Below are 24101 nucleotides of genomic sequence, written 5' to 3' on the forward strand. Positions count from 1 at the left end.
CAGGTTGCACTTCACAGCCTCTTAACGATCAGCCCGACCACCCCGTCAATCCCCACTCCTACTTCATCAGGTAACCCAGTGCTTAATTTGTCAATAAAAACGTGCCGGTGCCCAAAGCCCTCCTCTTAAACACGCGGCTGCTGCAATTAAATGTGCGAACACGGAATACTGAGGCAGCGTAATCCTGAAGCCATCTCGGGCCCCTTCAATCCATTTACAGCCACTCCCTGCCTCATCAGCTCACTCTTGCAGCTTTCTACTTTCTCCCTTTGTGACGCTTTTTCGTTTTTCTCTTCCTCCGTCTTTCCCATATGTGTCTTTTACTCGCAGTAAATGCTTGAGGCAGAAGAATAAGCCCCGGCCCTCAAAAATACGTGCCGGTGCTCAGCACCGGAAAGAACAAGCACAAATTAAGCACTGACGTAACCTAAAATGTACAAATAAGCCTGATCGTGCCATCTGAACCACCATCTGCGTGCTGCTGAGCTCTGCCCTAAATCTTTGCCTCTTTGAAAGCCTTTTACTATGTGGGAAAGATGTTTATTTTGCTAATTTACATCATTACCATTACTGAGGTGTCAATCTTTTTGTGTTCTTGAAAGGGAGGCCAGTGACAGCAAAATAAATACATTAAAAAATAGACAGGTCTGCTTTACATTCCCACTGTATTCTAGAAAGACGTCCTGTGACAGATTGAACATGTGATGCTGTATTATTTAACAGGGTGTTGCAACTTCGCTCTTAAAAGAAACTCAAAGCATTGCCCTTTGGTGTTAGACGGGAGAAAGACAGCGGATTCCCTTTCAGCGACATCATTGTACAATGTATAATCAGGAGAACTTAGCTTCAAATCCCAGCTACCCCCCTTGACCAAATTGTGTGATACTACACAATGATTTTCCTTCACTGTGCCTCGTTTTAATTGAAGGCCAATCTGAGACCACGTAAAATACATTACATTTCAGATGTGTGTGATAAAAAAGCCTCACTTTACAATTTTACTAGTTAATATTAGCGCTCTCTGTACAACAACATTTGCTGTATATAAAATGAACCTGATTGGTTTACTCATGGCAGTGTTGTCAGGGGATTGTAGGTGAGGAAAAGTTCTTGCTTAAAAAATATTAATTTAAAGAGTGTTAACGCAGTGATATAATCTAATGTACTGTAGTAAAGCACAAGCGTTCACGAAAAAGCCTGTGTTTAATTCCAAAGAGTTTTTATCATACTTTGACTTGACAGTTGTAACATTTATTGGATCGGGTCGTTCTCTGGCTCTTCGAGCCAAGCTAGACACCTAGCCCTTCTCTGGCTCGGCTCGCCCTACCTTTCCGGCTCGCCCACCTTTTACACGCAGGTGCATCGTGCACCGCCTGAAGAGACCTTGTGCAGCTCTGCTTGCTGCTGGACTGCCAGCCTCTAGGGGGCGCCCGAGCTCAGGTTCTCGCAGCTGCAGGAACCAGTGAAACAAGGGATTGCGTTTCTGAGGGAAGCACGTTTTCAGCAGCGAGCAAAAGCGCAGGTCAGGCATAGCGACAAATGGAATATGCCGCGGCTTTAAACATCGTTCGTGTCAATTAGCAATCAGGAAAACAAAAGGCGGGACTTTCTCTTACACAAAGCTGAGGTGAGACGCGAGACAGCAGAACAAGCAATAGATGAACGAGCAATTTAACTACAGCGCTGTGGCTTGCAAAGCCCCGCACAAACATCAAGAAATGAAGGTGCAGTTTTTTTTTTTTACCATCAGCTGATGGAGGGTCACAACAGGCAGCAGAAAGATCCATTTACGGGGGAATTCACTGATCTGTTCCAGAACTGGAAAAGAGTCTCCATCAAGAAGGGTAGGCGCTAGCAAGGGCACCACTATTGTATTTGCATTTATTTAGCGCTTACTACCTCTGACAAAGCATTTGAAGCGCTTTACGCCGGGCAACACGCTGCTCTGGTCCCCAGGGTTAGTGGTTATTCCCAGTGCTTAATTTGTAAATAAAAACGTGCCGGTGCCCAAAGCTCTCCTCTTGAAACTCGCGACTGCTGCAATTAAACGTGCGAGCACAGAACACTGAGGCAGCGAAATCCTGAAGCCAACTCGGGCCTCTTCAATCAATTTAAAGCCAGTCCCTGGCCCTTCAGCTCACTTTTGCAGCTTTCTCCCTTTGTGGAGTCTTTTCGTTTTTCTCTCCCTTCCTCTTTTCCATATGTGTCTTTTGCTCGCAGTAAACGCTTAAGGCAGAACAATAAGTGCCGGCCCTCAAACAAACAACATGCACAAATTAAGCACTGTCCAGGTTTGCTGGTTTCTCTTGGTTACTGGGAGTAGTCTTGTGCGCTCAAACAAACCATTCCATGTAGTTACTCTGGTTCATCCTTGCAGAAACATGACCAGATATCGTCATCACCTTCAGCACCCCCTCACCTTGGCTACTCTACAATAAAATAGCCCTGCAGCTAAGCACGCCAAGAATAGAACAGTGCAACCGATTTGCAATTCACATATGCGCTTTATGAGGAGTTTAGAGCGCTATGTAAATGCCATGACAATTGAACAACAGAAGCAGGCACGGCTCACCAAAGCACAGTCTTGCACACTCGGACAGCACACAAGCTCAAAGAGCCAAAATGTGTGGCATTCATTTGCTCTGCAAATATTTGAAAGTAACACACAGCCTGGTAATATAAAAATGACCAATTAAAACCCATTTCAGAATGAGTGATTTTTGGTGTTAACAATGCTGCTGTAGTGTCCAGTCACACCTCGAGAAATGACAGGTCCTTTTTTTTTATTTTTATACATTGGTTCAGAAAACACTGACTCTATTAAAACTCCCTAATATCTCGTTTTTTCCAAGTGTACCCGCGCAACATTGCTGGTGTATTTTGTGGGCCCTTCTTACAGAGCCATTTGCACAGAAAAGTTCAACTTCTGTGCACAAATGACATGACCCACATCTGGAAAGCATTGCATATGAATTACCATCCCCAACATTGTTTGCTTACACTTAAAATTGCACTACCCTGTTCCTATTGGCAAGGATTGAGTGCACAGTGGCAGAGGTGACATTCAGACTGCCATATTCTGACCGTGGCGGATCCGCCATGGTCCGATTGCTAGCTCTGCCAGGTTGCCTCCAGCTGACGGCGCCAGTGGTCTCAATCTGCCAGAGCAACGCTGCCCTCCGGATTACGACCCGTGTTTCAGCCAGCTTTGCATGCCGGTCCCACTGCCATGCAAAGGCTGGCGGAAAAGGGGTGCCGGGGGGCCCTCCACTGCCCATGTACTTGGCATGGGCAGTGCAGGGGCACCCACTGACAGCCCTGTCGCGTTTCCAATGCACCGAACATTGCTCTATTATGAGCCAGCATCAATGTTGTGGTGTGTTTCCCGCTGGGCTGGCAGGTGGAAACTCTGTTTCTGCCTGCCGGCCCAGCAGGAAACTCGTAATAGGTACCGTGGAGGGACGGCTGCAAATGTGGTCGTCCCGAAGCGGGACTTTTGGCGGCCAGCCTCCGTCGCCCACTAACGTCATAATGAGGGCCTCAATTCTTTCAAGAGAAAGAGTATATTCATTGTGAAAATGAAGAGGCGTCCACCCTTAACACTGATGGGGACATTTGTAAAATGGTTTCTCCATGTGGAAAAATATTTGTCACTGTGAGAAAAAAAGAAAAAAAACAGAAAATGCAAATCGATTTATACCCATGTGTAAATTCTTATGAATGGGATCCTTCTGAGAATGTTGAAACTGTTGAAGGTTGTGACTAGCCCTATTATAGCTTTCGAAATGTATAACTAAATTGTAAAATTGCACCAAACATCAGTATAAATCTAACAGACTATTTATGCATGTCATATATGTGCCGGAAGTCACTTCTGTGGCACCAGTATTTTATGTTCAATGAATGGACATTGTAGGAAATTTGGTTATCAGATACAAAGGATGTGAGGCCTTCACAAGTGATAAGTCCACAAGTTCCTCTTTACTTGACCATACCCCCCACTGACGTATTTGTCTTTTTCAGTATAATGAAGCAGAGCAGAGCAGACTCTACTCGGGGGTGGGCGATGGAGTAGGCTAGTAATCTGAGTTCAATAGTACTCAACAGCAACACTCTGTAAATTATCATCCAGTTAGTTTTTGTCTCGTAGAAGGGAGGAGTACTTCCATTACACACATACTACTAAATACTATGCAATCATTACAAATATCTACACTGATATAGATGGAAATACCTTTGGTGACACCCATAGAACAGTTGTCAGCCCAGCAAGCCAGAACCATAAACCTATGGTGGTAATACTGGTCACTTTAGCGTAATTAGCCTGGTGAGTTCTCATGTTTCATATTGAATAGTTTGGACCATGTATAAAATTGTAGCATCACCTTCTAACTTTGACACATTTACATGTAGTACTCACTGTTTAAGCCAATGTTGCTAATTCAGCGCAATGGGTAATTTGCACTCTAATGCATGGATCTATGTGTTACGGCATTATGTGAGGGGCAGAGCGGCATTGTAAAAAAAAACTAATACCCAAAATATATGGTCTGTTACCATTACTTTTTGGCTATAAGGTTAACGAAACAGTAATGATGTATGCAATACCACTAAAAGGCCACTTCTGTAGGATACAGCAATGGCCCATGCATAAATAGATGTAGGGATACATGATACAATATGAAATCACAAAACAATTCTGCTCAAAATTACATATTCTATTACCATTGCTTCCTTCAATGGGGTCAGCTATGAAACAAAGTGGGTCGGGGCATTTGTAGTGAAAAGGCGCTTCTGTGAGAGAGAATTGCTTATTCAAGACAATAGAGGGCGAAGATGCTGAGGGAAATTAAGGGTGAATGTGAGCACTGGAGCAGTATGTGCATAGGATGAGTTATTCAACTCTAGAATAGGAAGCAACTCATTTGTAGAAGTGTAAGTGCTGGGGCCCAAAGTTTTGCTGAGAAGCCTGTGGCCAGCACCATCTAAGGTCAGCGTGCCTAATACAAACGCTGCGTGTTCCTCATTACACCTCATGTCTCTTTCGTTCATCACTAGACTCTTCCTGCTCCTTTATCTCACTCTTAAAGGTCATTTTCATTCCTGTGATCTCCCTTTGCCAATGTTTTATCATCTTTCTCTTTGATCTTCTTTCAACCTTTCCTGTTTTTCTCTCTCTTGCTTTGGTTCAAAGTCTGTTGGGGAAAAATATGTTCTGATCTCCCAGAATGAGTGTCGATGTGCCCCACCCGCAACCCCTGGCTCAAATTAAGCACTTCGAATAGGCCCACATGGAGCAGAGTCAAATAACTGGCATTCAGCGTTTTATATTAAGGTAACCGTGTGGTACATCAGTTGTCACTGGTGTTTTCTGTAAATATGGAGTTCAGGAGAGGAGACTAGAGCAGTATTCCTCTTGCTTCCCAGAGATAAGTGTATACACAACATCATAGGATCCTATCACACTTCACTTTGTGATTGTCTTTAGACAATAGGCAACAATGACAGTGGCATCCTGCCAGCTTGTTGTAGACTACACTTCCTTTTCAAATGGCTCTTTCTGGTGATTAAAAACAATGTTCTTAATGAAACGAGTCCCTCTGATGAAAGGAGAAACAGCTCTGAAAAGGCTCACCTGACACTTATTTCCTGCACTCAGAATGTTTTGCAAGTAATAAAAAGCAATTAGATAACAACCAGATGACAGAGAAGGAGAATGAGAGGGGCTCAGGCTTTTTGTGACTAATGGATTTGTATTGAACCCAGAACTTCTTCAGTTGTTGAAGCACTGTTAGCTTTGTACTCTGAAAAGGGAATTCTTTTAAAATACATGAATGGGAGAAATGCATCAAACTCTTTCCTTTGTACAAGAGTGACAGCTCCATAGACTGCCGCTGTGCGAAGTCCAGGAGAATGTGACTGCATGCCAAGCAGCAGCAAAACATGGCCGCCATGCTATGACAACACACTGATGTTGTCAGGGTACACGGTATTGACATCCTGAACTGGCTATTTTCAGTTGTGGAGGCACAGTCATGATTGAGAGATGGTGCCTTTCTGTTAAAGATTGAGGCTAAGAGTTAGGGGGCAACATTTCTATTGATGATGTCACTGCTACATTTAACCTTTCTAGATTTGCCACCAGAAAATGTATCCTCACTGTTAAAAATGCGGTCTTTGTTTGGAAGTCAGGTTACCCCCTGTCCGAGCAAGGAACTTCACTGTACTAAGGGTAAGTCACACACAAATCCTGTGCCCACACTCTGGTACCTTGGCACTGAGCAGTCCTGCTTAACTAAGAAGGCAATGTGTAAAGTATTTGTGCAATAAATCATGCAATAACACAGTGCAACTCCACAAAAATACACCACACAGGTTTAGAAAAATATATAATATTCATCTGATTAATTGCAGGTCAAAAACGATCAAGAATTGATAAGTACACGTTGAAGTATCACTTTAGAAAAGGATAAAGAGGAGTCTTTAGTTCTTAAAAAGCAATAAGTGTCTCTTGCAACCACAAAGTACCTGGTTTGCATCTAAATTATCCACAAGGGACTGCAGAGGAGGAGATATATGGAAAACAGGGAGGTGTGCGTTGGTTTCTCCTGGCGCACACAGATGATGCATCGATATTTTTTATGCAGCCAGGGCCTTGCGTCAATTTCCTGCATGCAGACTTGGATCCTCTTCGGGTTGTGGGGTATTTGGACGCCCGGGAACGATGGGTAGAAATCCTGGGCGCACAGGACGAAGTCACAGGAGCTGTGTTGATCGGGTGGGCAATACGGGGAAATTTCTGTTGCACAGTAGGCGCTGCGTCAATTCTTCTCGCAGGAAGTGGGCTGCATCGTTCCGGCTCGGCTATGCTTCAATTCAGTGGTCATGCGTCAAAGTTCCGGTCACAACGCTGACGCTGCGTCGATCTCCACTCGGGGAGCGGGTCTGCGTCATTCCGGTTTGGTGTGTGTTGATTTTCCCACCGTGATGCAGGCTGTGGGTTGTTTCTGGCAGGCTGTGTCTTGGAATTTTGCAGCACAAGGTGTTCTTTGCAGAGATGAAGTATTTTTGGCCCTGAGACTTCAGAAAACAGGAAGCAAGCTCAATCCAAGCCCTTGGAGAGCACTTCTCAGCAGAGCCAGAGGGCAGCAAGGCAGCAGTCCTTTTCAGCAAAGTAGTCAGGTGAGTTCTTTGGGCAGCCAGGCAGCTCCTCTTAGCAGGTTGCCGGTTCTGGTTCAGAGTTCCTTTCCCAGTAGGTATCTTGTCAAGAAGTGTCAGAGTTGGTAGGGTCAGAGGCCCTGTTTAAATACCCAAATGTGCCTTTGAAGTGGGGGAGACTTCAAAGAGTGGCTTAGAAGTGCACAAGGTCCCCTTTCAGTTCCATCCTGTCTGACAGGGTCCCAGTAGGGGGTGTGGCAGTCCATTGTGTGAGGGCAGGCTGGGGGTTTAAGGCTTTGCAAGTACCTTTACACAGTAAGAGGGTTTTCTGCTCTGTTTCTGATAGGGCATCCCTGTTCAAGCAACTTACCTTTTAAGAAGATTCTATTTGTGCACAGCTGAGGACCATCCATTTGTTAGCTATAGCACCATCATCTGGTCATTGCACTACATCAAGCAGATTCAGGCTGTGTTAGAAGTGCATCTTCTCTGTCTAGTACACAACATGAATAAACAAGTGGAAATATTGTTCTGTTCAATTACCGCTCGTGTGATGATAATGCTGGTACTTGGGTTCCAGGCATCTGTGACTTTGTAGGACAGAACTGACTGCTGTGGATCTAGGGTGCTCGAGAGAGGAAGTGCACACACTCAGTGGCGTAACAAAGGCCCCCTTAGCCCAGGTGGCCCCCTGAGCACATTACTCCGTGCCCGGGTGGCAGGCCCCTGACTGGGTCCAGAGGGGAGGTAGCCCCTCCACAGACTTCCGGGGGGAGGGAAGCTTCTTTACGCCACTACACACGTAGTGTTTATAAAATACATTCTGCAGTGTGCACACCAAATCTACATGAACATACATAACAAACCTCAAAAGAGGTGCCTGTCCAACAAACAAATACTTCAGATTTTTTTGATGACGTGTTTTCTTTTTTCGTGTTTGTTTCCACCACGTCTTCTGCATATATATGCGCTCCTCTCTACATTTACTAAGGCATGGGCTTGACCACTTCAAAGGGCGGCAAAATCGTTTTTGCAGGAAAACACACACCATCTGGCAATTATGTTTTTCTGGCTGGGAACACACTGTCAATGCGTCCTCCCTTTGATGTTTGTGCATTATCTTTTTTTTGCCTGTTTCACAGAATGACTTTTGGGCGCATGCATCTTTCTCAGCACCATCCAAAGCAACAGTCCCTCTCATGTTCTCTCTCTCCCTCTCTGTGCTCAGCTCGTAAGATCCATCCATCCATCCAACCATCCAACTTTTTATCTATCTATCTATCTATCTATCTATCTATCTATCTATCTATCTATCTATCTATCTATCTATCTATCTATCTATCTATCTATCTATCTATCTATCTATCTATCTATCTATCTATCTATCTGTCTGTCTATCTATCCAGGGCACAATATTCTAGATTACACAAGGGTAGAAGGCATCTACCCATACTTTTCACAGGGTGGACACCATCTACCCTGCCAAGAGGATGAGCCCCACGGAAACATGCTAAACTTCTCCCTGTGTAATCTTCAGACTGCAGGACACATTCAGCACCCCCTACACATCATCTGCTTGCTGGTGGGTGGCGGGGGAGGAGGGGCCATAATAAAGGCACATAACAAAAGCCAAAGGTAAGGGACCACCAGGCCTCCTTTTGTTGGAGTATCCTGGCTGGGAGTTATCTGGAACCCCACACCTAAATGCAATGGAGGCGAAACCAAGGCACACAGCTTGTTATCGCTTCACAGGCACTTAAAAGAGGCCTGCTTTGACTTTGTTCACTCCTTATATATAAGAGATACAAATACTCTGTAAGAATATCAGATGTATTTGTCTGTCCCAGTATTTACAGAAAAAACAATTTAACTACTGATATTTTATTTTATTTATTTTATAGCACTATAATGCTACTTCCACTGCAGGGTGTTGGGCCACATCACATAACAAGTAGCCATTAAACATTGACAATAAATTATATATGTGTACGTCAATGTACAGAATGTGTTACCTAAGACAGTGAGGGCTAAAAGATGTAGGAGCCACATCTCCTTCATAGCTCACTGTGCTATATAAGAAGGATTGCAATTCATGAACATCAAGCAACAAAAGCATCTCTGTATTAAAAGCAATACCCCATTCACCCATTTGCATAAAATATACATCTGTCATCTGAAAGTTACATAATGGGCTTTGCAGGAGACGTATTACCCCTCTATGCTACTTTGATTCAAAACTGGAACTAGACTAAACAAAGATCTCTCCAATAAATATTTTAACCTCCAGTTATCTTACCATTATTATTATTCCATGTGAGTTAGTTGGCACACAAAGATCTCTGCAGAAGGTGCCTTAACTCAAATATGACAATTTATAATGCAGACATTTCAAACAATTCAGCAGAACAGATATATTGCCATATTTCTGCTGTTGTCAATTTCTTTGTGGCAGGGCTATAAAAAATAGGTGTATAAGTTGAGGCCCAGAATTTGAGTCAGGGTTGTGTTTCTTTTTTGGCACAACCCCAACGCCAGTCACATTTGTTAGTTATTGTAATGTGCTCAAATGTACTCATGGTAGAGCTGCTAAACACGTGTAAGGTCTTAAGGTCTGATGTCACTTCTTGAGATGAGTCAAGAATGACGCCTGTCTGGTACAACACTTAAGGATTAAAAAAAAAAAACATTTCTGAGAGAGAAGCGCCCTGAAACCTCCCCATGTATCTAACTTAAAATCCATGCTATACTGCCTGTCTGTTAACATTGAGCACTGACAGCATCGTATGCTTAGGATACATTGAACATCTGAACATTCCACAGTGTGAGAGCAGCCAATGAATCTCAGTGACTGGCAGACGTTTGCATAGTACCTCACATCCTGCCTAGGACCCCACAGCACTTCCGGTGATTGAGTAAGAAGCTCCGCCAGTTGCTGAACATGGTTGGCAGACAGGAATTACACTGCAATGGAGGCCCACATTATGCAGCAGGGTTGACCAAATTATACGTAAAGAAAAGGAAACTCATATGACATAATAGGGAACATTATGTGGCAGTATTTTGTCATTTTAACACTCATTATTACAATTAGGCAAAGCGTTTGCCTAATTAGTACGAGTTTAATGTGGGTAATGAAACTTAAGAGTAACCAGTCTGAGTAACCCTTTTGCTAAAAAATCTTCATTTTATGCAGCAGATGGGGGATTGTGTAGAGAGGCCGGGACATTCACGGTAACCATACATCTGAAATACAGTCGGGGTTAAAGCCCTGGCCTTTAGTCACCATGCCTGAACTGCAGATTGCTTGCTTGCTTGCTTGCATCTGGGTTGGAATGTTGCAGGCAGGATACACTCTGCCTGCAGCCGCCAGATCTGTGGCATGAACATTTCTTTTAAACGTGAACGTTCTATCAAGTTGTTGCGAGCGATACATTGCCATGTTTGTGGTTCAGCTTGGTACATTTGTGTCGTACCTCACTTCGCCTTTCTGCTTAACAATGACTTCTTTGTTACATGCCGTCGTTCCTTTGTTTTCAATCAATCTCCCGTTTGGTCCTTAGCCGTTATTCCTTTTTTTCCAGTAGGAAGGTACTCGTTTCTTTAGGCTTAACTCGCTACCTTTGTTTAGTCCTTGTGTCCCGCTCTCTGGCGGACCCGGGCTGCGAGTGCCGTGTTTTCGAGTACCTCCGCTGGCTTCCTTACCCTGCCGTGAGGCATCCCAAGGTAAGTAGCCCTGCCACCCCGCTGCGTGGGGTGTGGCCTTTGTAGTTCTTGTTTATCTCTCCTTTCCGCCGTATACTGCTACCTCCCACCTCCGCACTCAACCCACCCCTCGTCGACAGTGGAACAAGATCCCTGAAGAGCAACTCTTCTCCGCTCTCGCCGCCAACCAACCCACCCTCACCACCGACCCCAACGACGCAGCTCTCAACCTCACAAACTGGATCTCCAACTGCGCTGACAACCTTGCTCCCCTCAAACGCACGCATCGACAGACCAACACCAAAAAACCTCTCTGGTTCTCTGACACCCTCAAAGAATCAAAGAAAACTTGTCGTGCCCTTGAGAAGGCCTGGCGCAAGGACCACACCGCGGACAACATGACCGCCCTCAAGAACGCTACACGCGAACACCACCACCTGATCCGCACTGCCAAAAGGAACTTTTTCACCGACAGACTAGACAAAAACAGCCACAACAGCAGAGAACTCTTCAGCATCGTCAAAGAGTTCTCCAACCCCAGCGCCAGCGCCAACGCCGTCACGCCCTCACAGGATTTGTGCGAATCCCTCGCCACTTTCTTCCATCGCAAGATCAGCGACCTCCACGACAGCTTCGGACACCAGACCCAACCATACACCACTGAACCCGCTTCCCCGGACATCACCCTCAACAACTGGACCCACATCAAGACGGAAGAAACCAAATCCATCATGAACTCTATCCACTCCCGCGCCCCTTCGGACCCCTGCCCGCACTTCATCTTTAACAAAGCCGACGACATCATCGCCCCGCACCTCCAGACCGTCATCAACTCTTCTTTTTCTTCTGCTACCTTCCCCGAATGCTGGAAGCACGCTGAAGTCAACGCCCTACTAAAGAAACCTACGGCTGACCCAAGCGACCTGAAAAACTTCCGCCCCATCTCTCTTCTACCTTTCCCAGCCAAGGTAATAGAAAAGACCGTCAACAAACAGCTGACCACCTTCCTGGAAGACAACAACCTGCTCGACCCTTCACAAACCGGATTCCGAACCAACCACAGCACGGAAACCGCCCTCATCTCAGTCACAGACGACATCAGAACCCTGATGGACAACGGTGAAACAGTCGCCCTCATTATCCTCGACCTCTCGGCTGCGTTTGACACCGTCTGTCACCGCACCCTAATCACCCGCCTACGCTCCACCGGGATCCAAGGCCAGGCCCTGGACTGGATCGCCTCCTTCCTCGCTAACCGCTCCCAAAGAGTTTACCTCCCTCCGTTTCGCTCAGAACCCACCAAGATCATCTGCGGCGTACCTCAAGGCTCATCGCTCAGCCCGACACTCTTCAATGTCTACATGAGCCCCCTCGCCGACATCGTACGCAAGCACGACATCATCATCACCTCCTACGCCGACGACACCCAACTTGTACTCTCCCTCACCAAGGACCCCGCCAGCGCCAAGACCAACCTACAAGAGGGTATGAAGGACGTCGCAGATTGGATGAGGCTCAGCCGCCTAAAGCTGAACTCTGAAAAAACGGAAGTCCTCATCCTCGGCAACACCCCGTCCGCCTGGGACGACTCCTGGTGGCCCACGGCCCTCGGCACCGCACCGACCCCCGCAGTCCACGCCCGCAACCTCGGCTTCATCTTGGACCCTCTTCTCACCATGACCAAGCAAGTCAACGCCGTGTCCTTCGCCTGCTTCCTCACTCTCCGCATGCTCCGCAAGATCTTCCGCTGGATCCCCGCCGACACCAGAAAAACCGTGACCCACGCCCTTGTCACGAGTCGCCTGGACTACGGCAACACCCTCTACGCCGGGACCACCGCCAAACTCCAAAACCGCCTGCAACGCATCCAAAACGCCTCGGCCCGCCTCATCCTCGACGTACCCCGCAACAGCCACATCTCTGCACACCTGAGACACCTGCATTGGCTCCCAGTCAGCAAAAGGATCACCTTCCGTCTTCTCACCCACGCACACAAAGCCCTCCACAACAAGGGACCGGAATACCTCAACAGATGCCTCAGCTTCTACGTCCCCACCCGCCCCCTCCGCTCCGCTGGCCTCGCACTTGCTGCCGTCCCTCGCACCCGCCGCTCCACGGCGGGTGGGAGATCTTTCTCCTTCCTGGCGGCCAAGACCTGGAACTCCCTCCCCACCAGCCTCAGGACCACCCAGGACCACTCCGCTTTCCGGAGACTCCTAAAAACTTGGCTGTTCGAGCAGCGATAACCCCCCCTTTTTTCCCCCCTAGAGTCTTGAGACCCGCACGGGTGAGTAGCGCGCTTTATAAATGTTAATGATTTGATTTGATTTGATTTGATTTGACTTATAGTTGATGGAATCAGTCCTGAACAAAAAACCTCAGTAAAGACAGTGGCCAGACCAGCGTCCGCCGAGAAGCAAAGCGAAAGGGACAGATATGAAGCAATGGAACATTATACAGTCAGGGTAGGGATGGGACAGAAATTAGGCCAGGGATTACAAAAAAAGAGGCCACTATTATCCCATAGCTAAAAAAGTGTCCAACAACTGCAAGCTGGGGCAGCTTTTAACTTGTAAAGAGCGGCTTTGCAGGTGTTTTGCAAGGTATGGAAGACCGTGCATCTGTGCTTGCTGCAGACAATATATGTAGTAACATTAGGGAAATCAACAATAAAAAAACTAGCCCCCCAGACCATAAAACAAGACCAGGCCACACACTGACCTGTCACACAGCTCTTCCTGCATTGCCAGCTCGCCCTATAAGCCAGCCACCACCGAAAAGCAGAGAAACTTCGTGATAGTGGTTTAAGTATCACTATTTTGACTGACTTTGCCTAAGGTGAAATTTAACTTCCTCTGGCTGCTGGCTTCCTGTAGCCAGATGTTCCACAGGATGTCCCGTCCAGCAATGGCCAGAGTTACAGCTGCGGAGGAAATGGGAAATTGTCTGAAAGAGCAGACAAAACACACATGGCTGCTGAAGCTGCTCTGAGATGAAATAGAATAACAATGGTGACATGACATGGACCATCGGTGCCAGAAGTCCCGCTACTTTAGTTGGGACTTCGAGGGTATCCCAAGTGCACTGCTGCCTATCAACAGCAAGTGTGGGTGTCATGGATGTAGGCTCAAGAGGTGCAGGTAACTGAACTGGTTGAGTTGGAAGTAGTCGAGCATGAGTTGGGATTGAAAAGGTCATTCCTGGTTATCTGAGTTGAGAACAAGAAAGCCTTCAGCAGTGTGAACCTTAACCGGAACAGAGTTACAGAAACTAGTTCATGCATGAATGAAAAGTGGTGGGGAGGAGTGGTGGCAACGCCCTCCTGGCAGGATAGATTTTCTGGTGTCCCACAGTGCCTCTTTCTCTCTGTCCCTTCTTAGTTTTATACTTCATAAACTTTGCACTTCATAAAGCTGGGAATGTAAAACCTTGTTTCAGTTTCTGTAACTTCCTAAGCTGGCCCTGGATGTAGCTGTCCGGTATACCTACCCAGACTTCCCAACGCGGACATAGTAGTGTTGGCTCTGTGAGATGATAACCACTTTCAGAGGACTGGTTCAGCACAATTCTAAGTGTCCACAAGGTTTGGAAAGTAGTGTGTTTAGAGGCAGACGCCTTTGCTATCTAATTTGTAGGCATTTCTGCAGACTCAGAAATAGAGAGGAATTTCCTTCTAGATTTTCCAATCCTTGTATTCCCAAGTATCCCTCTCATGTGGAGGCCTGAAAGAAACTTTGAACATCCTCAGACTGGTGTCCCTGGGTTCCTTGATGTCTTCCAAGGAAAGAGTATGTGCGAGTTTCTACACTCCAGATGGACAGTGTCGCTGGTGACAGGCGTAGTATTTAGGATGCAAGGTTAGTGGCTCTTAATGCAAAACAAGGATGCCTAGCTACCTGAATGGGGGCTTGGCACAGATTGTTAAATCCATGCTTTGGCTTGTCATCCCTGTGCTACGTACTAGGTGTAGAAGTGGATCACTGATCTTTAATGGACTGCCACGGACCTGGGATGACCCACACAAGTCTCATGTGTGTTGTTACGTGGTAGGTCTTTCAAAAATCATTAGATTTGAAATCATGCATGTCCTACGTAATTTGTAAATTTCTAAAATGATGTTGCTCAGTATTATTTGCGCCTCACAGTAGGAAGTTGCTGCCAGTCCTAAGTAGACAAGTTTACAAACGAAAAAAACTAACTGGATGCACAAATGGGGACATAGACTACAATGGGAATTTTCCAGCTGACGCTCAGGACCATGAACACACAAATCGGAAATCATATCCCTTTTTTTCTGTGACAGTTCATTCGGTCCCTTTTTCCCACTTCCCGAGGTCATTGTGCTGGACTTAAGGAAGTGGGGAAAGGAGATGGTTCCCTCCTGCCACTCAACTGACAGCACAGAAATTATTCCTTGGAGATTATTGTCCCTTCCATGTTGAGCACCATATGTCGCTGCAGGGAATGGTTTGGATGTTGAAAATGAAATTTTACAGACCCACGGGAAAGTCTGGGAATTTCACACTTCTTTTGGAAAGTTTGCCAACTTCGCCCACCTGTGTTCTAAGTTAACTTCTATACAGAACTTGGCAGAAATTGACAGAACTGAGCGTAGGGGCATATAACAAAGCATATATAACTCAACAACTGGAACATAACCTAACATTACACACAGTATCTCATGTCCAACGAGTAAAGCTCTTATTTTAAGTTGGAAGGATAAAATGTTGAATTATCTTGCACTAAGACAGATGGGAAAGAGGTCAGACATCCCGCAGAAGATGTATTTTTTAGCTAAAATCATTTTGGGGCCAATTCACAAGAGCCTTTATGAGTATAGGAAGGAGTACTTTAGGAGTTTTATTTTATATACTTTTACAGGCCCTTGTGAATCTGTCCTGAAATTTTAAACTCTATTAGAGAAAGTTAAGGAAGGCACAGTCTATCCTATCTATACCGATGATATATTAATATTCCCTGAATAGTCACATTTTATTCACATTTTGGATGTGTTCGTGTCAATTTATAAAGTCATGTAAGAGTATGTAAGAAGTATTATAGAAATATTACTTTGTGTACTCCAAAATGCCTTGGTGAATAGACCCTGTATGTTTTTGGTATTTTACTGCCATGCAGCTCATGATGCAGTGATTGCTAAATCTTAATAAACAAACCAGACAAAAAGAGATTCTATTACTACCCACATTCTGACTTTAAAGCCCAAATTTGTATTTTGAAATCTAGGTACATTGCATCCCATGAAATCACCGGCAAAGGATCAGAGGGGATGGTGGCAACAGCAAAGATAACATTAAAATACGCCAGTATTGTACATTGCTAACATTTATCAACATGCAGCCATCACAAAATAGCATCTATGGCACTCTTGAGGGAAGCCGAGTCATAAACCCCAACCCTTTGGCTCGCGCCTTTGTGAGAACATAGTCCCTGGAGGGAACTATATTGCGATTTTTCATAACGCTCATAAATAATCTGGGGGATTCGGACATCTTTTGATGAAGTCATTATGTGTCCTGGAAGCATCAATCCCAGAATGCCTCCAAAGTTCATGGAGCTTCTTCAGGGATGGAAGGTGCTCAATAAAAGCAAATGATGACAAAGTTAGCTCCAAGAAAGGATGTTCTTCTTTTGTGCACTCTGCCCATTGCTATTTGCCATGGGGTGTGGCTTCTGCATGGGATAGGAATGGAAGTGAAGTGGAAAAATATTGTCCGTTTTCTAAAGCATCTTCTTCCACAGTTACAGGATGGCATCAATTAGAGGGGAAAGTTAAGTATCCCCTGAAAATGTGTTGCTCTGGTAAAATATTAGGATTTGTACTTCAGTGCAACTCACAAACATTTTGTTTGTCCGTGATTATATTTTTAGCTTTTACTTCTGTATGACTCAATGCAATTTAAGATCCAATAGTTGTGAAAGTCCTAATTTTCACACAAATGTCTTTGCAAAAATGTCTCCAATATTGGTAGGATGTAAGTGTTTAGGGAGACAAAGTTATCAATAAGGTGGGAACATTTTAGGAAGATGAAAAGCCAAAAAGAACAGAAAAGGAAAGATTCAAATGCAATACAAAAATTATTGGGGTGTGCTTTCAATTAATATTAAACCTGTGCTATATTTACTTCATATTGACATGGTTCCCTACATCACAAGTAAATGTTCATATTGTGTTTATGTGATCCATTCACTTAGAGTGTTTGATGAGCCACCTTCAAGCTTCCTTGTATTGAAATATCCTCATGCCATATTTCGTTAGTTAGAAAATGCCAATGTTTCCCTGACTCCAGTCTATGCCTGGCTGTCTGCTGGTCCACTAACCATATGTATTTAATTCACTTGCTCTGACATGCTAGACTGTATACCCTCTAAAGAGGGTTGCATCTCAAACTATCAATGTCGACTACTGAAATATCCACCTAAACATAAATCAACTCCAAAATATAGACTGTAACTATGCCATCAAGGTCACCTTACACAGGGAAGCACAGGTTTACTACATTCTAACACTATGGCCCTCATTCTGATTCTGGCGGGCGGCGGAGGCCGTCCGCCAGAATTCAGCCCTCCATAATACCGCTCCGTGGTCAAAAGACCGCGGAGGGTATTATGAGTTTTTCCCTGGGCTGGCGGGCGGTCTCCAAAAGACCGCCCGCCAGCCCAGGGAAAAACTCCCTTCCCACGAGGATGCCGGCTCGTAATCGAGCCGGCGGAGTGGGAAGGTGCGACGGGTGCTGTTGCACCCGTCGCGTATTTCACTGTCTGCAAGGCAGACAGTGAAATACATTTTGGGGCCCTCTTACGGGGGCCCCTGCAGTGCCCATGCCGTTGGCATGGGCACTGCAGGGGCCCCCAGGGGCCCCGCGACTCCCCCTCCCGCCATCCGGTTCCCGGCGGGAGAACCGCCAGGAACTGGATGGCGGGAGGGGGAGTCGGAATCCCCAAGCCGGCGCAGCAAGCTGCGCCGGCTTGGAGGATTCCTTGGGGGCAGCGGGAAACCGGCGGGAGACCGCCGGTTTCCCTTCTCTGACCGCAGCTAAGCCGCCGCGGTCAGAATGCCCCGCGGGGCACCGCCGGCCTGTCGGCGGTGCCTCCCCGTCCAGCGGCCCTGGTGGTTACAAACCGCCAGGGTCGTAATGAGGGCCTATATCTACTGATTTTGAGTGTTAGGCCTGTAAGCCTTAAGGAGGTCTTCCCCAAACGTTTTGCCTTACTCCTCCATTTTTGATGACCCCATTTTGTTTGGCGTTTCACACTTTACTAACCACTACAAAAGTGCTTGTGCTACGTCCTTTAAACAAGGCAACATCGGCTTGCACCCAATTAGTACATTTAATTTACTTGTAAGTCCCTAGTAAATGGCACTACCTGTACCCAGGGCCTGTAAATGAAATGCTTCTACTGGTACTGCAGCACTAATTGTGCCACCCACCTATGTAGACTTTAAAACATGTATTGGAACTGCTATTGCAGCCTGTATGAGCAGTTTTAAACTGCCAATTTTGCCTGGCAAAACAAAACTCTTGTCAGGCCTAAACCTTCCTTTGTAAGACATATGTCCCTCCAAGAGTAGGCTCTAACCGGCCCATAGGGCAGGCTGCAGGTTATCTAAAAAAATGGACACGTACTTTTATATGCCCTGGTAGTGAAAAACTCTTACATTAATTTTTCTCTTCTGCAAGGCCTACCTCTCTCCAATTAGATAACATTGGGTTAACATATTATATTTAATAAGTGATAACTTTCAATTGGGCTCTGGTAGGAATGTTGAGTCCGGTGTCTAAGAATTGTAATTTAAAACCCTCTTTAATTGTAAAGTCTGACTTTGTCACAATTCTGAAAATGATACTTTTAGGAAGTTGATAGGAAGTTGGCATTTTCTTGCCATCTCAGCCATTTGGTTTCTGCAGCCTGTCCACTGGGTCACTTGACTAGGTGTAGCTGTCAGTTGGTCTTTGTGTATTGCTTCCAGACAGTGAGACAAAGGAGAGTGGGTGTTGGCTAGATGGGCCATCTCTGACTTGATGACAGGGAGGAGCTGCCACCTACCACACTTGCACATCTCAAAGGCTCTGCCTGAACTCAGTTACAAAGGATGTGACACTAGTCTTCTGTAACACCAGAGAAGCTGGGGCCAGGGCAAAGAGGCAGGAAATTCCAAAATCCTCTGGGGGTTCAAACTACAGAACTTTCTCCGACTTCAAAGTCAGCACCAGTTATAAATAATGGACCCTCAGACCCAACTCTTCAGTACACCTCTGAACCTGTGGAAGGACTGCTGTGCTGCTCTGCTAGAAAGACTGCTGTTGTGTTGCTCTGCTGTAAAAAGGACTGGACCTGCATCCAGATCCCAGGACCACCAGAGAGACTCCAAGGGCTAACTGGCTGGCCTCCTGATCAGAGCCTCAGGGACAGAAAAGGCTCCAACCACTTTGAGTCCAGCACCTGGACTCTGTCTGCTGTGAATCCTAGCCCCCCAAGTGGTGCCACCCCAATTCTGGACCCTAAGAAGTGGACCTGAAGGTGCTCTGCCAGTCCAGGTGTGGTCCTGCGGGCAGAACCGATGCAGCACAAATCATCTCCTCACAGCTCAGCTTCAGAACCGCCGCAGCGCAATGCATGTCAACACCAGACTTTGCATCGCAGCCCACAGTCTCCTCAGAATCTCCATTGCACAAAATATCCTGAATGCAGGCCTTTGCATCGCAAGCCCCTCCTCAGTGGCATCCTCAGTGACAATGCAGGACTTAGCATAGCAGCCCTGCAACTTCTTCGGAACCACCAGCGTGTGACGCATCTTTTACCCAGGACTTCACGGTGTAAGCACCTTATGAATGCATTCTCCACAAAGACACAGAACGCTTCATCACAGCCCCATAGCTTCCTTGGAACTGCTGCTGCACAACGTCTTCTCGACACAGGATCTTGCAATGCTCCCCAACCAGGATTTAAGGGACTTTGTTCAGCAGGCCTAACATGGTCCTTGTATCCAGCCAACGCTCCATTGTGGTCAGCATGAACTTGTGGCTTTGTACTGGTCCAGCATGACCAGATAACCATAGTTGGCGCTTTGTGCTTCTAGGCACTATTCTTAATTAAAACTCTGAAATTTCCTATCTCAGGTTCTGCTTATTGGATTCTTGTCATTTTGGTCTCAAATAATCCATTACATTTTACTCTATTTCTCTCAATTGGTGTGGGATTTTCACCTTATTTCTGTTTGAAGTTCTGCACTAATACTTTTCACATTGCCTCTAAGTTAAACCTGACTGCTTTGTGAATGGGTAGGACGGGCTAATTTGGTCTTTGCTTGTGATTTCCCTCTGACAGAAATTGCGGATGCTGCTTGAGTAGGGTTCCACCCTCCCTAAACCAGTAACCCAAATTTGAGCACATAGTGCAAGACAATATTGTGCCATTAATATATGTGTAAGTTGATATTAAAACTCAGTAGTTTCCCATCCCACCCTGCCATGAATGCCTGATAGAGGTCCAGAAAGGCCTACACTCACCAGGTAAAATGGCTTTAGGTTAATTGAATGCAAATGTACCCCATGTGAATATCCTGAAAAAGTGGCATGACTCAGATGCTTCTTGGCTTATTTTGGACACTCCTCTTCCTACACTTTTACCTGTAGCCTTGCTTGCTCAGGTGCTTGATTTTGCGAATGACCAGTAGTAGGTCCACATGTACACCCACAGGCACAAAGAAAACTGAATCACTTAGGGGCACAAATCAAGCATTGCATTGGTTTCAACCCACGTTAATCTCCATATGCCTCGTCCACAGTTTCAACCAGTTATCTATTTGACCTCACCTCTCCAGCTGGTAATACAAACCGTGCACTCTTACCTGTTGTATGACAAATACTTCTGAGTGTTAAATAATACATGAACTTAAAAAAAGAACTCCTCTTCTATTTATGGAAAATATATTAGTTTTTTTTGTGTGTTTCTGAGTCAGTTTCCCTGGTCTGAACAGCAGAGACCTACACTTAGGTTTTTTGCAACCTGAAATATACATTTATGTGAAAACATCGAAAACATAACTCTGAAATTTCAAAAAGTTGAATTATTAATATTGAATTCCACAATTTTGAACTTAAGATTTCTTTTGCGGTAGAGTTTTCCCTTCTTTTTTTAAAGGTTTTAGCTCTAATGACCTCTCTTCTCACACCACCGTTACCCACCCTCACTTTCAGCTCTTTGTGTAAGTCCTCTTTATTCTCTCGGAAAACATTTACCGAGCTCCAATATCATTTTTCTGCTTCCATCTGTTTTCATGTGCCTCTCAATGGTTTCACATCCGTCCATCAGGTGTACCGGTAACATATGTTTGCATTTCTTCTCACGAGCTGCACCAGTTTGTGTACTTAAATTAAATAATTCAATGTTTTTATAATTGACATTTTCCTTTTCAATATTTAGATTTTTAATATTTTAACTGATTGCCTTCAAAAATTAAGTTAAAATGCTTAGGATTTGAACCAATCTATCTGCAAACATTTTGACCTCTATTTGTTATCAGAATGGTGGCGTTCAATAGTGTTTTAAAAAGGTCTGTCAGATGAGGAGGCGCATGGCAGGATTTACGACACCAGAAGGAGGCTCCATAACCTGCCTTTCCTCCTTGGAGTGGTGCATAATTTGTGCCCTTATTAAGAGTCTCCTTATGATTTACAGGGGCTGCGACCCATGTATCTCATAAGATAATGCATGCATTAGCTACTGCAGGATTCCTCGTGGGATTCTTTGATGGGCGCCACATTCGTATGCCAGAAAGCCGGCCTCTCCTCTGGAATATGAATTTGCTGGTGGAAGTGCAGTCGTAGACTAGGCGGGGTACCTTGTTCGGAGTATAAAGGGCTGGGACCGAAACGTATGTGAGAAACAATATGGAGCAGCTCACGCCTTTACTGTATAGTCGAACGGTGCACCATCTTCGAACTGCCCCACATCAACACGCCACAAGGATCGATCAGGGTACCACCACAGGAAACATTGAGCAACATGGTATGTGGCAGCACCACAGGGGAAGAAAATTTGGGCTTGGTCATGGCATGTTTATGAGCTTCTGAATCAATCATGAATGTTTGGCCTTTTCCACATGTATGACCAGATACAAGCATGAGGCATTTTAGTCAATCCTATTACTTGGAGCAAAGCTCTACAAAGCACAACCAACAACTTCCTGTCTAAAATGTCCAGGAGTTTCCTACATATTTGAAGAAAAAGGGGTATTAACTTATCCAACCCTTTTTAATGCACCTTTTTGGTATTTATTCTATTAGAGAAATGGCAAATATAATTAAAAAAAACAGAAAACAAATCAAATAAAAATGCAAACAAAATTACTCTCATCGATTCTTTCCACGCAAAAAGAGTTATTAGGCTGAAACCCTGTACCTCTGTATTGTGAAGCCTTCTTAGAAACATTAAAAGATGAATCTAATATGACAAGAGTTTGACTGAACTCATGCTGTCTTATGTCCTCAGAGATCCACGTGAAGATCTCAAAGGTGCTTGGCAAGAATGGTAAAGCATTCCATAAGGCACAAACAACTAGACCTCAATATGATCTATCGCTGGTAAATTGTAAGGATTTCAAGATATCCCTCACTCGTTTGAGTGAAAAAAAGATTTTTTGTAGATCTTGCAATAAGCAAGCCTAATATTTGAAAAGTACAGAAAGGCTAGGATACTTTACTATCTCAACTTTTCATTTAATGTCCTCATTCTACCAAAGTGTTGCTTTTTTGGTTTATAGTATGTAACTAGTCAATCATTAAGTGTTTGATGGCCCGGCTTTCTTCTTTCTTCAGAAGAAGACTTCTACACTACAACTGTTAACTCTCACTTCGTAGGAATTGCATAGCCCAATTGGAATGATTTTTGTATCTCCAGAAGAATTCATCTGTTGAGTTTTCTGGAATCCTGAAGTCTGTGCCAGATTCTGCAATGGGAAAAACTGTAATTAGCAGACTCAGTGTATTTGTGCCTAATTAAAGGTTACATAAACCTGAAGCAGTGGGCCAAGATCTTGTTCTGGAGAGCCTGAGTGAGTAAAAAAGTACTCTTGCTAGGAATTCTTTAGAACAGTAATGCTATTGCACCGGTGTTCTAGAGTGAAATAACTTTATGAAAAAAGCATGTCCATAGTTTCATATTATGTCAGTTCAATGGTAGAGGTTCAAACTTTCAGCAGACGTGCAACCTGCATTTCGTTGCATTGAGCAGGATGCCGACTGTATGCATGGATGTTTGTATGTAGTAGGTATTTGAGTGGTGTGGACCTAGACAAAAGGCACTAGATTGCCTCACAGTCTAAAAGGCAAAGAAAGAGTCAATCTGTGGATGAAGGGGAAGTGGCATTTTAAGGCAGATTGTTACTTCATTGTGATGTAGTGTTCATTATGGAAGTGTGTATGGCTGTTTGGGCTTTGACAGCCATACGACTGGGCGCTGATAATAAAAATCAGCTAAATGTTTTAAAAACTGCAGCTCTTGAGGGATGCAGATGTTCAATGACACTCAAGTGGCACTGCACAGTCCCATCAGCAAACATGTCTGCTAGACGCTAGGTGACAGTTCAATTCCCACCTTTTGATATCTCCTGGACACACAATCTGTAACAGTTAAAGCTCCTGCCATTTCTTTCAGCAGAATGTAATGCTTTGGAGAGGTTGGAAGGGAGAGCTGCCACTTCCAGACTCACTGTGCAACTCTGAAGGATGCTGGCTTGAGGGGCCAGGTTAGTAGGTTTTCAGCAAGCATGAGGTACAACTTTACAGAACAGGCTTTTAAGGGTTTGACAATAAAGGTGATTTACATCCAGGTTGCAGGGTGAGGCAAACGAAGAAAGACCACTTTAAAAAACAGCGATGATGAGTTTTGTCATCTAAAGATGCATTTACACCTTAAAAGCAAAGTACGGATTAGAGAAGTAACAAGGGGTACATGAAGTAGCCTCTTCTTTGAAAGTGAGGCTGCTAATAGGCCCAGGGCATTGGAGGTGGTCAGTGCTTGGTTTGTAAAAACCTAACTGCAAGTGCCCAATGGTTTTCTTATAAACCCAACCACTGGCACTGCCAAATGGCAGGGTTGCTGAATACCAAGACTGTCTAGTCTTGCTTCCATCCCATGCCTCTTTTTTCTACCACCCTGCACTTTCTGTCTCTGTATCTAACTCTTGCCGGTTCTTTCTCATGACTGCTTTTTTAATT

Source organism: Pleurodeles waltl, chromosome 8 (assembly GCF_031143425.1).
Source record: "Pleurodeles waltl isolate 20211129_DDA chromosome 8, aPleWal1.hap1.20221129, whole genome shotgun sequence".
NCBI classification, from domain to species: Eukaryota; Metazoa; Chordata; class Amphibia; order Caudata; family Salamandridae; genus Pleurodeles; species Pleurodeles waltl.